Consider the following 16,619-nt stretch of genomic DNA (forward strand, 5'->3'; position numbering starts at 1 on the left):
GGTCTGGGGGTGGGCCAGGGCTAGAGGAGCTGAGGGGACCACACCCAAAGGGGAACTGGTGGCAGAGAGATATGTGGCCCAGTCTGACTGCGGCAGAGTCCGCCTGAAGGGAGGAACCCAGGTGCAGTCCTACAGTAGGATTCTGGGGCCCATCATGTGGGACTGACACGTATCGGAACATCATGATGTCATCTGCGAGGCTTGGGCTGCGGTGTAGGGAAGGAATGGAGCCACAGATAGCACCCCCTGGCAGCAGGGCAGAAAATGGGCAGCCTCCCACTTAATTTCATCTATTAATTAATTATTAAGATCAAGGTGTGACGGACAAGAAGGCCGGCAGTTAGCCCAAGAACAGGTGGGAGGGCCGCGCAGCGATCGGCCCCGAGCAGCCCTGTGTTACAGTATAAAACCACTGAAGTTTGTTTTCATGGAATTGAAAGGTATCACTGACATGAGTTAAGCTGCTGGCTTTGGGGCAGTGTAGCAGAGGTAAATTTGGATTGACGCTAGTAGCACAACTGAAGGGGAAGCAACTGGGGCAGGAACCCTGGGCACTACCTTGAGTGGAGAAAGGGCACATAAATAACTCCTGCTATAGTGGGTGGTTGGCCATGCTGCTACCACCAGCAGTGCAGCAGCTGGCCCTGCCATGTGCAAGGCCATTACTTGGGCATGAAGTTTCTTTATTACATTTCTGATCAAAATACTGTGTGGATTATATTAATTATGTGGAATAGGCTTGATCATTGATTTTATACTATTTCAGATGTTATTGACTCTTTCAGCTCACTGAAATGTCCATCAAAGTCTGAAAGAACATTCCCATATACTAAATATATCAGTTGTGCATTTGATATAAACTATCTTTACACACACGCAAGGATTGCCTGATCCCTGTGCTGAAAATGGAGGTTATATCTATACCATCTCGGTACTGATTTGGCATGTTAATTTTTTTGCATATTTTTACAACCAAATTGCAGTTTTCTCATCAAATTACATTTATGTAAAATCTCAATGTACACAGAAGGAGAATTGCAAAAAATGTCACAAAATGAATTTCACAACATTTGTACAATTGTAGTTTCCAATCCAGGGTTTAGATCCAAGAAGTTAAATTAACCTTCATAATATCTCAAACAAATTGGACCTTCAGTCCTTTGGCAGTTTATGCTGTGCTAGTGAAAACTTCATGAATGATTTTTTTTTTACATCGTTTGTATCACAGGCACAGCTAATATTTTTAATGGTGGAGTAGAGACCTAATGTTGCAAATTATTTTATAAAATCAGTCCTGTGCGTGTTTATTAACCAGGTTAGAAGTGTTAGCAGAGAAAGACCCTTTGCTGGGAAGTAATTAAATTGAAATTGAGGTCAAAGATGACCTGTAGGAATAGCATTTGGTGAGACAGCATCAAGCAAATGAGGTGAAAAAACTTCAAAAAGGCCAATAACCACATAACAATTGAAATTCAGTGTCCATCGTCTCATCCCTTTTGCTATTAACTTGTGCCACAGTCTAAATTCCTGCTCAGAAATATGATGTCAACTAATGTGAATGGATATGTGAGAATATTTTTCCCTTTGTTGTTCCCCAGGCTCTGAAAAAATCTAGAATGGTTATTCATGACAGTATAAGGAATATGGGGCAAAAGGAACACTACATTTTATATAAGCACAAGTGTAAGCCAGCTGTGACCATTTAAAAACACAAACAACTCTTTGTTGCGTCTGCTCCTATATTAAATTGATTGATTTTTGTGTTCTTGTCACAGATCTTCTTCTCTAATAGTATTATTTCATAAAGCCAACATAGAAGCCATCAGAAAGACAAGGCAATTTGGAGGTGAATGAGATTGCATTTGGGTTTGCTATTTAAATGATCAAAGTATCCCATGGGAAAATCTATTCAAATAATTGAGGCTGGATGCCTAGAGTGCACTTTGGAGAGTCAAGTTAGCAACCTCAGCTGGCTACCACAAGTAGAAACTCTATGTTAAAACTGCTGGCAAAATTCTTTTCAAAGGCAAGAGTACAAGGCTGTTCAACTTGCCATCCCTCTTTACAAGGTTCAATTTCTTATCTCTTCCATTCTTTAAAGGCTGGATTGGGAAACAGCACAGATGCAAAAACTGTTTTCACTCTCCGCAGATTCATTGAATAGATACAGTATGCATAAAGTCTCTCTTAAGACAAGAGAGTCCAGCTGAGTCTTCCCTGAGGCAAGGGATGACAGCCCCATTGCTTCAGTCATTAAAAATTGCATTGGACAATTTGTGATACATGTGCTGAACAAAGCAATGTGCCTTAGGTACAGACACATATACGATGGAATAATAGACTGTTTCTACCTCCAGTTTCTGGGAAGAGTTGAATATGCTATATGTGCAGGACAATTAAAATCCAGGACACTCATCCAAGGCTACATTACCCGTAAAGTAGAATTCATGTAATTCTACTGCATATGTGGAGATCTTCTCTATGGAATGTGTATGCTCCACACAGTGCAGCACACAGATCTATGCAAGTTGCTGTGTGGCAGCATAAAGGAAGCAAAAAGGTCAGGAAAATCTGCCACAGTACAGGTTGCTTGTCTAGGGTCTAGTGAGTGGGCTGTTGAGCTTATGACAGTCGTTGAGCTAGAACGGTCTCTTGTAGAACAGCCTGAGGTACAATTCTGCTTCATCTGCAAGGTGGAGTGATGCAATTTCTCCCCACTGTCCCTTTCCCCATCAACTCCACACACATTGTAGACAGGCTATTGGATGGAAGAGCCTTGTTCATGTTCATATCTACAGCTTAGGAAAGTATAGGGGGACTGGGTGAGTAGATAAAGGCGCAGTGGCAGAGTAGTTAAGATAGCTCATCATCACTCCAGTGATACAAGCTTCATCCCTACCTCAGATGTTTTCCAATGGTTGCTGGTCATTTGGACTGGATACGATGCTGCCCACACCACCCTATGTTGTGCTACTGACTAGAGACGGTGGTATGGATTAACCACACTAGCCCAATGGGCTGCTAGATTTAGGCAGACCTTTAACCTTTTGACATGGGTAGGAAGTTAGAATATGTGTGCATACAGTGTGTAGAACTTCAGCTGTGCCCATGTACATTTATGGAGAGCCGCCATATCTTGAATTGGAAAAAGCTCTGTGGATGAAATTGATGCCTAGGCTCTATGTTGGCTCTTTGCACAAGAGTAAATTTCACTCTTATTAAGGTAAACCTGATGGGGGATTTGAGACATTACCTACATGTTTTGAAACTGGATTTTGAACAGATCTAGTCATTCTATTATGAAGTATTATAATTATTTGTTATATTTATGGAGAAACCAACAACCAAAATGTAATTCTCCCACCCCCAAATACTTCCTGCCTCTTCTTACTGTGGAAGGAACAGTATAGACCATATGTAAAGTCTGATTTTTTTCATGACATTTTCTGAGCTTATTCATTGTTGTAGGATCTAGGGAACATGCTTTTATTAGACCATATGCTCAATTGTTGTTGTCCCTCCCAAAATACCTCTATTCCATTTATAGAGATATATGTCCTCTCTTCTCTGTTCTCTGTTGGAAATAAACTAATGGCAAATGTGCAGTAGCTTAAATGCCTGCTCTATATGTAAAGCTAATTGAGACTTCTGAAAACAAAGCCTGTTACCATCAGCCTTTTACTAAACTTGGGACGAGACTGAGGCAAGAGAAGAGCTCTCAGCCCTTCCCTTCTGAATATATGTATATGTATGTTACAGCTCAGTAACTCACAACTTAACCTTTCACTAACTGAACATTTGCAGTATAACCCTTAGTCATGCATTGCTGAGTGAAGGCACGTCACAACTGCTACTGAAATATTTTTAGTTGCTTGTTATTCTCTGTCTCAGTTTTTTGTCTTTGCATTCTAAAAACAATATAGGCTCCCCCCTCGTGGTCAGTATAATGTTCTGACTGTTCACTTAAAAGCTGGAGCCTAAAAAAAGAAGAACCTAAATTATATTTTAAAAGATGGCAGGCACGTTTAACTTAAAAATTCTAATAACCGTACATTCCCTCATCCATTTTCAAATGTATTTAACACTAAATTACCCAAATGCACACTAGTTTATGATAATGTGTTATCTTGATACAAGAAAAACAAGCAGTATCCTCCCAGAACTTCATGATTCTGGCTATGTTGCCTACAGCAACAACAGAACTTCCCTCACTCACAAGCACTAAGCTAGCAATAAGCACTCACAAGCAGAACTGTACCACCTGTGCTAGGGGAGAATCTTCATTACCTGATAAAACAATAATGCTGATTCCACCCCCCAGAGGCAGAAATATGTGTTTTAGTAGGTAGCCCTGGGTCCTGGATCCTCCAGGAACCCCAGCAGAGGGCTCAGCATCTTACAGAATTAAAATACTCCTTAAAAATATTAAAATATTTTAAGTTGGCAGTTTAGGCAGCACTCTACCTCCTTGCTGCCTAGTGGAATGCAGGATATCACGGGCAACTGAGGAATAGAAAAAAAGCCACCTAGGAGAGGAAGGTAGCGCATAAAGAAATATTTTCATAAGGTCTGTCATGGATACAAGGACCTGGGGTAATACAGTTAAAGACCAGATTATATTCAGTGCTTCCACAATGTGTAGTGGATCAGGGATGTAGAGAGCCATGTCTCCCTCACCCAGTCCTCAGTAATCTTACTTAGCAATCAGGCACAATTATGGTCTCTACAAGCATTATAATTCAGGGGTTATTTTTAATGACTGAGGTTCACTGGCTGTCTCAAAAAGGTCAAGGAGGAAGTGGAATCATGGCTCCTCTGCCATAGAGTCCAGGTCTGTTCACTGGTGTTGCAGTGGAATGCATGCTGCTCACTTAAGAATAGTAATAGGCATCTATCCCTGCATTTGGTACAGCACCACAATGCAGCACCTTCAGGGAGGTATCATAACACCCACAGTACAGCAATAACCTCCTGTTTACAAGCATAGCATCCTAACTTTTGAGGCATTTAGGCAGCAGAATGTCACTGTTACAGGGCACTAAGGCGAGCCTGCTCCTTTAAAGGCAGAAGTAGCCTGGCTAGAGAGCCCTGTGAGTGACACAAAGCTCTACAGCTGCAGGTTGATTGGGCATCAGGCTAATGAGGAAGTTAGCAGGCACCTGCACATGGTCAGCTGCCCAGAAGGAAGCAGGGCCCTGGGCCAATGGTGTACTGATGGTGGGGGGGGGGGGAGGCCAATGGTCCCAGGGTGCTGGCCTGGTGGGGGGGTGCTGGCCAGGCCCTCTGGGAGGTATTTGGAAATAGCACAGAGAAGCACTGGCGGCACTTCCAGTTTCACTGCCAGCATGTCTGTTTTTGCCAGTGGTGTTTCCAGGCTCAGACCCAACTGTTCAGCACCCCCCACTCTGCTTGGTGATTGGCTGTAGATGTGTGGGGGGGGAGTTTAAAAGCAAGCATTGGGTCTCAGGCACCAGAGACCCATGGTACGCCACTGTTGTAGGCACATATAAGCCCCAGGGCTAGGGCTGCCAAAGCATAGTTGTCTGACACCCACCAAGAGAAGCAGCTTCCTGCACAAGGGAGCTACCTTGTGACATTGATTGACCAATCTGCTGCCTGCAAGATTAATAGGGATCGAGGATCTCAAAGGTACCTGGGGCTAGGAGGCACACAATACTTAGGAAGAAGTTTATCTTCTTAAAAGGGCAGTGTATGACCTCCATTGCTATTGTTATGTTGTAGTACAGGGGGTTATATCTGTGTTTGTCATTTGATCTGGTGGACCAGGATGAGGCTAGTAGGGGAGGAGGATAAGGCTTCATTGGTGCACAGTACTGCATACAGCCCCATTGCCAGTGGGATGCAAGCTGCAGAGGACAGATTGCCCAGCACCAGTGGGGAGCTGTGACAGGGCCACAGAGAACCTAGTGCCAGTGGGCACAGCAACAGGGGCCCAATGACAATAGGAGGCCAAGTTAGCCCAGGACCTAATCAGAGGGGCAATATTTATATGCCACATATGAGGCATGGGGTGTGGTAAAGGGGAGGTTTTGGGGCCACACATCTAGTCCATAAGGCTCCAATTTGGAGTGGGACCCAACAAAAGATCCTAGAACCTACAGGGTTTAGTGGGGTTCAACAGGATCATAACTGCATATAAACTTGTGAGCAGATTCCCTCTTTATAATTTATACCAACAAGATGTGTCAGGTGAGATTAGAAGGCACTGCAGGATGGAGGTGGCACGGTCATGGGGCCCTGGGGATATTGTGGCCATCCCTGGGGACCCCGTGCCATGACTGTTACCATCTTATGGTGTCTATTTTGGGAATGCTGGTTTTGCCAGTTAATCCCAGTTTTGTGAATAGCACCCTGCTCTCCTTTAAAATCTAGCAAGAAATATAAAAAATGCTGAGTTTTGGACATGCTGCAATGAATGATGCTGACATTTCTGAATTGTTTAGCCAAAACTATTTGTCAATTTCAAGCTGAATTTGCAAACTTTTTTAGCACAACCAAGGTTATTGTTTTCAGCAAATAAGTGATTCGGCAGAAAAAAGCCAGGCAGCTGTAATCAGGCTGAACTCAATTTAAGTCAGTGAGCCATAATCTGCCCTATTGTAAGTAGCCTTTAGGTTGTTTCAGTGACATAATGGAGGGCAGAAATATCCCTCAAATCTATCCTTTTGTTGCATGGTGGGGAGGGTTCTGCCCAACATAAAGCCAATTTAACAGTTGTGCAGTGGCCCCCCTTCCTGGCCACAACATAGAAGGTCTGTCAAGGGTGGATGAGCATGTGACTGATTTACTGTATTCCAGATACTCTGCAACTTTGTATCATCCCGCAGAGAATTACTTCATAATAGCTCTATTTACATCAGTCACAGGAGCATCCTAAATTTCCTGTTGGCCAGGACCAGATTAGGGAAGCATTAGGGAAGAGTGCTATTAAGGGTGAAGTTATACACTGCACACAGACCATACTAAGGGCACTTAAAACATGAGCATCCACATGTTAAGATTTGTTAACTTGTGTTAAGTGTCCTCTGAGCATTCCAAGTTACACAAGTTTAGGCAAGTATTAACTCTGAGCCATTCTACCTAGTTCATGTTAACGTAACTGAAGTCTGCTCCATGGAGATAAAATGAGCAATTTTCAGTTCTCCAGCATCCCAAGTTGCAATGCTCCTACCCTCCTTTTCTCCCAGAGCAGGAATAGAGCCCATATTTCCTGGCTTTTAGTTGCTAGCCCTCTAGTGGCAGGTCAGAGCTGTGCAGGCAAGAAACGATATTAACCCTTAGCTTATGATTGTTCACAGCATGTTCTAACTTTAACACTACTTAACATTCCACAAATTAGGGGGACAAGTACCCTATAGTCTTCCTTCAGCCTGTGTCAGCACAAATCAGATAATGTAGCTGAGGCTGATCCATCTACACTAACAGACATTTTCACTGAACAATCATGATTTCAATTCAATTTTTACATTGACAAGGCTTCTTAAGATAAAAGATCTAAATCTTCTTAATGCCAGACAGTGTGAGTGCTTGTTTCAAAAGCACAGGTAGCTTTCAACAGCTTTTTAGGGCTGTAAATCCCAGTGAGAAAGTCCTGTCAGATAAATTAAGACTGAGTTCAAGCTTGCCACCAAGTTCACCCAAGCTCATACAGTAAACTGTTCCTCCCCAAACTGACTCAGTGGCATAAAATGGCAAAAGGCACCAGAAGCTCTCTACCCCCTGTCCCATTCCTTCCAGTTTTAACAGATGGCTGTCTGCAACTCAACAGCCACCCAGCTCAAAAGGCAAAACTTTCAGAAGAGTGCCAGTAATGTACTCTGACACTTGTTTGCTTCCCCTAGTGTTCTCCCTCCTCTGACTCTATATATACAAACCTTTTATCTTTATCAGAGGGGGGAAAACAAAACATTTTTCTTTTATCAGGGATAGAAAAAAAAAACCCCTCAAACATAATTTTGGAAAAACAAAAGAGTCATTTTTTCTTTGTAGTAGATGCCTCTATACTAGGACAGATTTTTCAGTAGAAACATGTACACATTAAGATGAAGAATAGCCAGATGGTTAAAAAGAAACAGTTTTTTTGGAGTCAGGCACTCTACAACACACTAGCTATCTGACCTTGAATCACTTAAAATCTCTGGCCCCCCATTTCTTCAACTGTAAGATGGATGTTGCCATCTCATACTCACAGCCCTAAACCCACAGGAGGACTATGAGGCCTAAGCAATTAATGTGTAGCAACCTTTTTGTCCTCAGCTAGAAGGCACTACATAAATCAAGTGTTCATCAAGTACAGGAGAAAATGTTACAATTTGTGGTGACCAAAACAAGTCTGGAAAAACAACACATGCAATGCAGAATTCACCCATATTTGAAAAGAGGTGGTTGTTTTTTCCCCACCCGTGAGATTGTCTCTATCCACAAATGAAACCATCAAAATATCATAAGGAAGCGAGATTTGGCAAGATGTCCATACAAATTTGGCAGATGCAAGGAACAAGGTTCTCAGCCAATTTAAGCTGGTATAGTTCCATTAAAATCCATGGAGGGGTGCCAACTTACAACATCTGAGAGTCTGATGTAAAAGGTTCTGATAAGCTAAAACACCTGAACCTTTACATTTATCTGACCCAGGTTTGAACTCTTAACCTTTTGAGGATTCTTCTTCACAGCTAATCATTGAGGGTGGTGCTCCAAGTGAAATAGCAGATATTCAAGATGGAAGGAGCAACATCCTGTCCCAAAAGCAAAAGCCATTGGCCATTAAAACTTTCTTAATTCAAACTAAAGAAATGCCATGCTATTGCATTATCACGTTAAGTGGAGAGATCTGAATGAATAAAGCTGCAATACCATGCACTATAACTCCACATCAATTGCATAACTCATTAAACAAATTGCATTGATATGAAGCTGTGGATTCTCCTATTATAACTTTTTAAATAGTGAAGATACCAGTGCAATATTGCATCATACCATGTATTTTTCTTTCGCTTTCTGATGTTTTGTTTCAAGATTTTAAATGATATCCATGTTAATGTGTGCTGATTCCAGCACGCTGACATGTGGTGAGATTATACATTCAATATACAGTAATATCTTTAATGGGAAATCAGTCCTCAGAAGTTGAAAACTGAAGGGGCAGAAAAAGAAGTCAGTATCTCTCACTTTCTCTGCACTTTCCCTGTCTGCTAAAAGGGATGAAGGCCAAGGAAGAACAGTATTCCTTACAGATCAAGCCTTGATGTTTTACACAGTGTAGGTATCATGAAAGAAATCAACTAGTCACTAATGGCTGTTTGAAAGGCTCCCAAGTACAACTGATATTATTACTATGCAATACATTCTAGAAGTGATAAAAAAGATTACAATTGGATATTCCAATATGTTGACATTTTTTGCTTCACAACTGGGGCTAGACAATGAGAAATGAGGTAGAGGGTAGAGGAAGTGCCATTGTCTTAATAAGTCCATGATGTACTACAGTGAAACAGTTACATGAGATACTGGGCTCATCTACACATGCCCCTATGGCACCATTGTTACTATGTTGTCATTTAGTACTGCTTGGTGGAACTACTAAATGATGGCTCAGTAACAGCCCATACTGCACTGTGCCAGTGGCACACGGTTTTTCTTAGCTCCTACGTTGTTGTAGCAACTCACTATACTAAGGGAACATGTTGCTGCAATGACGTAGCTGCAGAGTCACAGTTTGTGCCTGCTGATGCTATGTCGCCATAGTGCATTGCTATAGTGATGTAGTGTCACGTGTAGATGCTCACACTGTTACCTCAGAAGACACATAGTCCACCAGGGGAACAAAGCCCACAACAGAGAAAATAAAAGTTTAAAGGGCCAAGAACAATAGCTTCCATGAGGAAACATAACAGCTCAAACAGATTGTCAGCCTCATTCAAGATTTCAGTTTTCCTGTGAGAAAAAAAAATGGTTGAAATTGATCTTTTCCCCATTGAAAGCTTCAATGTTGATACAAACTCATTTCCTAAAGGAAGCTGTTTTATTTGAAAAAAGATTGACCAACCTTAATATATACAAATTCCAATTGTGAATAAAGTTAACAGTCATGCAAAAAAGATCGGTGCAAGATGTCATCTTTCTCATTCTCCTTCTCTCTTTTCATTTGTCACATTCACTTGTTTCTTCTCATACCTAATTAATTTCTGAGTTTTTGGGATTCATTGACTTTTTTTTAATGCCAGGAGGGAAACTTCTCAACTGATCTCCTGCTTAACAGAAGGTGTGGAACCGCAACAAGCTCCGAACTCGTGTGATGGATACAAGAGTCTCTCTTATTTGTAAGGGATGTTTTGCGTTTTGAATAGCAACGATCTTGTCTTAGGCAGGGGGCTGAACTAGATGACTCCACACCTTTCAACTCTAATTTGCTAACATTATATGATTATTGCTGAGATCTTTAGGTGCTAGTGCAATATAAATAATGAATAAACAATAAATTAGGATATAGTCAGATATAATAATTGTGGTGATAGCAAAGGATGCCAGTACAGGATTTTATGATGAACTGTTACACCTGCATGATTCTATAGTGATACAAATTCAGCAAAACTACTCCATCTTTAACCCTGCTTCATTCAGGGTCAAAGCTATTGTGATTTAGATCACTTGTATTGCTATAGGAACATGCAAATGGAAGACTACCATCCAATTTCCGCTCCAAAGTGCCACTCCTCTTTTAAAGCAGCTGAGAAAATATGCTTGTCCATGCCCAGATTTAATAATGGACTTTAATGTTAACCAGTTCTCCTTGTTTTCAATATATTAAAGTATACATTATGTTTTAATATATAGATATACATAGGATCATAGGAAAATAGGACTGAAAGCACACATACACACTATTTATACATATTGATCATAATAGATAGATAGGTAGATAGGACATGTACACACACATCTATCTATCTATCTATGTATGGAGTATATGTATATAAAATGCAACATATCCAAGATGCTGGTTTGCATATAGCATATTACCTAAAATAAAAACAACATATGCATATATTTTGCTTGTATATATAATTCTTGAGCTGATGCAAGTTTTGCCCATTTCCCATGTTCAGTCATGGTTATCTGCATTTGTAAGTCATGCAAGTCATGCAACTGAAATGACAAAGTATTAGTAAATGTGATTGATGCAGGTGGGAAAAGGGAAACACTTTCTTGACAGGTCTTGAATTCACACATGTGCACACCAAGGGAATTATATGCCTGAGCATAAGCTGTTTCCACTGGCAGGTGTGGGCCCTATTTCCAGTCCCCAGTTATTACTGCTGCTGCTATGTAACTGAAGAATTTTACCTTCTTCAATCCTTTGCTTTGCTTGGTAAAGCTTGATAGATAAATCTCATTTTTATTTTTTGACATATAAACTGCATACTCTTAAGCAAATTTGATTATTTAGGTTATAGTCAGAGAGATTTCTGAATAAAAATATTTTCTTCCCAGCTTCTATGCAGTGACTACAATCCTAATTTATGTCTCTCTCTCAACAAACAATCATTAATTTCTGGCAGTTACAGTCAATATCTGATGTCATTCTCTTCACTTTATGTTGTTCCACGACCTTCCCTCCTTCTATTCATAATAAAGATGACTTTTGTGTGGTCTGTAAAGCATTCAGTTTAGAGGAGCATTAAATCACACAAAATATTAAAGCATAAAACAGTAGGACTTTTAAAAATAAATAAATAAATGAGACATGTTGTTCTAGCAATCCCAAATGAAGAGAGGATCTGGTATGTGAAAACTAGGAAATCTCTGCATGTGTCCTGCAGTTATACAGCCAGCTGCCAGGATGATAGGTGTGAACTAATATGTGCCCAGTTAAGTCAGAGTTATGAAGGTTTTCTTATGAAGATTTGGCTTTATACATCTGCTTAATTCCTCCTAAGAGGCATGAAGATGGATGCCCAGCAATCATACAAGGCATTTCCCTGCCATGAGATCTGAGAGCCCGGCGTCCTTGCATATCCAAGAAGGATGTGTTCAGTTTGATGAAGGAATGAACTGGAAATAACATAAGGAATTTTTGATTTTCAAAACCTTGTTCTTGCAGTAACCACACCCACCTGGAGGATGTTTTTACTACTTGAAGAATGAATAGTCAAGTTATATTTGCTGGGCAGTAGGCTCTAAAGCAGTGGTTCTCAACCTTTTTTGTACCAGGACCCATTTGTAAACATTGATGGCCAGTCCTGATCCTGTGCCCCTCACTCCCAACTGGCTGCCCCCTGATCCCAGCCCCGCCAGTGTGTGGGGCAGGAGGTGGGTGTGCGGGGTGGGAGTGTGAGCATGGGGCAAAGATGACCCAAGCAACCCCTTGAGGACTGGAACTCTGACAAATCTGCAAGGGAAATGCCATGCTTTCCCACGCTTTTCTCCTTTAAAGGAGAATCCATTTTTAATGTTTGTTCGTGATTCTTTCATATGTTCTTGTGACCCACTTTTGGGTCACGACCCACAAGTTGAGAAATGCTGTTCTAAAGAATAGCAAGAAACCTTAAATAGTAGTAGTGGTAAAGTCCAAAGGCCATTCTAGTGAGTTTTTGTATTGTCAAGTTGTCCCATCATATCTACTCAACCTAGCATAATTAGCTAAATTGCGGAGGGGACACTTGAAATTATGAAAAATGCATGATTAAATCTTCAACATGATTTGGGGATTTTTAATTTGTGTCCAGAGATGGCTTTGACATTCTCATCCTTAGTAAAAAGGCTCCTGTAATTCATGTCCTTCAGAGTTCTGTGAAAGGTTGTGACTTGCATATGCAAAAGGAACCCGTGTGGCTGTAGAGGTCTTCCCTTCATGTTTCTAGCCTTCTTGGCTTCTGGGCTTTCTTGTTTCATTACGTCTGATTGGTGCTAAGAAGCTAATTCCAGGGGCATCTTAGGTTTATAGCTCAGATGAGAGGTAGATGGGCACAAAGGGTGCCTATATGCGTGTTCCAATGTGTTCTGATTAGAACACCTCGGAGGAGACTCAATTAATCTGCTGGACTGTCTGGTGTATTCAGCATTTTGTGTTTCAAAATGGGAGAAGGAGTGATTTAACTAAAGTTTGTCGAATGAGCTTTAGTTAAAGTGCCCCTAAAGCTATTTTGAAATGCAGGATGCTAAATACACCAGTCGTGCCACATTTTAATTAGAGATACTTCCAAGAGCCACTCTAATTGAACCACACCCTCCCCCACAACCCCAGAGCACATGTATAGGCACCCAAAGAAACAAAACATTAAAAATCATACATGGGTGGCCGGGACTCCATTATCTTTTAGGCTAGGACTGCTTGCTACACAAACAAAGGCACTCACTCAGTTTAGCTTAGCAAATTGGGAAATTACCACCTACTAAAAAAGGAAGTGGCATGTCGGGAAACAAAACTGGAAAGGAATCAATCAATTGGTATGGCATGTAGACTTTGGAACAGACTTTACACTTCAGGATTTATAATGGCAAGGAAGTCTTTTGAATTACGGACAAATCATTAAATATGCAACTAGCATTCAAAGCTGAAATACTTCCAGACCCTAACTTTTACAAATTAATCTCTGAGCCAAATTTGGACAGCCCTGGCTTGTATTTTATGCCATGATTCATTTCATGGGTAAAGCATTCATTAAATAAATATGAAACGGTCACAACTGTATAAACTGGTCTTGTCTGTGTCCCTTTTTGGAAAACATACACCAGACAATAGCTTTTAAGCATTAATTAAAATGGAAATAGCTACCAGGCTTTTTGGAAAATAAAATGTATGTTTCTATTTCTCTTAGTTTTAGAAATGCTTCACTCATCCAGAAGTTCTTTATAGATCATAAATATTGATGGATAAGTTTGTGGAGTCAAATCAGATAATAAATAATGTTATATTTCTATAGACCCTTTCATCCAGAAAGATTTCCATACATATCATTCATTTTACCCTTCCCCATTGAACTGCAACTACCTCTGAGGTCAACTACACAAGTGCTTTAATAATGCAGAACAATATCACATGAATATTTTGGTCAAGAAATAAATCTATCATATGTACAGTTGAAGTTGGGAATAAGGGAAATGTAAAATTTATATTTTTCCACTCCGGTTTTTCCTGACTCTTTTTAGATCCATTCCATAAAAGCAGACATAGGGATTATTCACCCTTTCTTTCCTTGTCCTTGTGACAAGGTATTTAGCAGAATTTGCAGATTTTATTGGAATCTGATAGGCTGTGCCATAAGCGTGTCTGCTGTATCCTTAAATTTACAATCTCTGGGATGTCAACCCTGCATCTTAGTGCCCAAGCCACCCCAGTCGCCACCCTTTCTTTAGAAATAACACAATACCACCTCATTATAACAGCCCCCACTTCCCTTACACTTGGCTGGGAGAAGACTTCATTAAAACAGGGCATTCTCTGTAAGAGGGTTGTCGTATCATACTATTGCTGCATCATATTTTTAAAAACAATCCATTCTTGCCACTGGAGTTGTTAAAAACATCTTTTTTAGCATGAGGACAGTCTGGATCTTAACCAAGACTTACTAAGACAAATCCTGTTGGATTTAGTGAATGCTTTGAATGCTCAATATCTCTAAGGAGTTACTTAGGGCCCTAAAAAGAATATTTGGAGCTTTGATAAACAATGTTCTGTTTCTCCAGAACTGAGGCCTAAAAAGAAGAACTATGTATCTGCAGCAGTGAAAGGCTTGCACCCAAAACTCAACAATAAGCATGTTTAAAATCTGGATCCATGTTCTACAATTAAAACCCATCAATTGGCAGTCTCATTCTCAGAGCTGAACAAAGGAAGTGGTCCTCCAGTATAAAATGCTGTATAAAAGCTGGTAGTAAACTAGGTTTGTTTGGGTGCCAAAACACTTGAAGAGACAGCTGAGTTAACTCCATTCTCAAGTCTCCTATTGTTTTCTGTGCATGTCTCAAAGCATCTGCCATGCTTTCTTATTCCACCTCAAGGTCATGGTGGGGGCAGCCAACTGATTGAAGTAAACATGGGATTAAAGAGAGCAGACAGAAAGAAGGGAGGGATACTAGTTACACCAGGGATCTGGGAGAGCAGCCAACAGAGTATTTGGGGAGATCAGAGGGAACAGTCCTGAAAGGAAGAAGATAAGGGAGGGCAGCCAACAGTGGGATGAATGTGATGGGGAGTTGAGGGAACAGCAAAAGGACAAAGGGGAAATCAGATGCACTAGGGAGCAAATATAAAGGATCACTGGATATACATCTAATCCTACGGCACATTGTAGAGGTTGAAATATAGTCAAATACTGTATCACCATAAGAGTACAGCATTAAAGTGCATTCCCTTTGATACTGCACATGATGGGCACACATGAAAACAAACCATTTATCCTATGCAGAGGACAAACGCTCAGAGCTAGAGCTGATCAGAAATGTCCCACTGAAGTAAATTCCTGCCAGGAAATGCTGTTTTGTCATAACAAAAAGAGTTTTCAGGAATGTGTTAATTTTGAAGGAAAAACATTGACATTGTGAAACTGAAATGGGGTGTTTAATGCTGTTCTTTGAGTTTGCCTTGAAATACTGTATTCCATTGATAAGGGTGAAGCAGCACAACAGTTAAGGGGTCACACTATTGATCCAGAAGCATGAGTCTGAGTCTTATTCCAGACACCTGCTGAAGGCTGCCCCCAGTGGACTTGGGGATAGCATCATAAAGTGGCACAGGACTTCAACCATCACCTCATCCCACTCCCTGCACAAGTGCAGAATGCACTGTTGCTAAAGTTAAACCATGCTGTTGAATGCTTATCCAATCTTTTTCTGAAAGAACAGGTACCTGGCAATTTGGGCTTAAAAATCAATGCTGGCTGGAAGTAATTCTATCCACATTATTCCCTTGTGTTTCACTGGCTAGCTCAACACCTCTCCTCTCCCAACACACCTACATATGCTTACATTGTGCCTTAACCACCCTGGTGTCATGGGCCACCTATAGTCAGGACAGACCTCTGGTTGTTTCTAGAGAAAAATATTAAATTGTAATTTCAGTTTTAAAAAAATTGAAATTTGGTTTTCTTCTATTCAAGAGGAAAGCAAACGTCAAGATCAGAATTTTCTTTGAAAAGGAAGTTTTTTTTTTCCAGTGAGTTCTCCTTGGCAAATGCCTTTGGAATGGGCATTGTGGTATATGGAATGTACCTTTAAGGGGCCAGCAGTGGGATGACCCAGTCTCTCCCCCCGATGCCCTGGGGGTGGTTTGTGGTGGTGGGTACTTGTAGTTCTCCCTGCAGGCTGTGAGTAGGTGAGCTGCCGAATCCTGTTCCTAATAACGATAAAACTGTTTACCACCCTATCAATCTCTCCTGAACGGTGACTCGAGGACAGAACTCCAAAGGCATGGAGGGCTGAGTGAGTGCCCCATCCCTGGAACCCAATGGCATAGGGTAAACATTATAGGCATGGCCTGGAATAGAATATCCACTGCAATGGAAATGACCATAGCTGTACCTTGCTGGGACCAGACAAACCTCTACTATCAGACATTCAGGAAAGCAGAGGACAGTCACTAAAGTGAGTAAACGACTGCA

This window comes from Crocodylus siamensis, chromosome 1, assembly GCF_052110815.1.
Source record: "Crocodylus siamensis isolate JL-2025a chromosome 1, ASM5211081v1, whole genome shotgun sequence".
Taxonomy (NCBI): domain Eukaryota; kingdom Metazoa; phylum Chordata; order Crocodylia; family Crocodylidae; genus Crocodylus; species Crocodylus siamensis.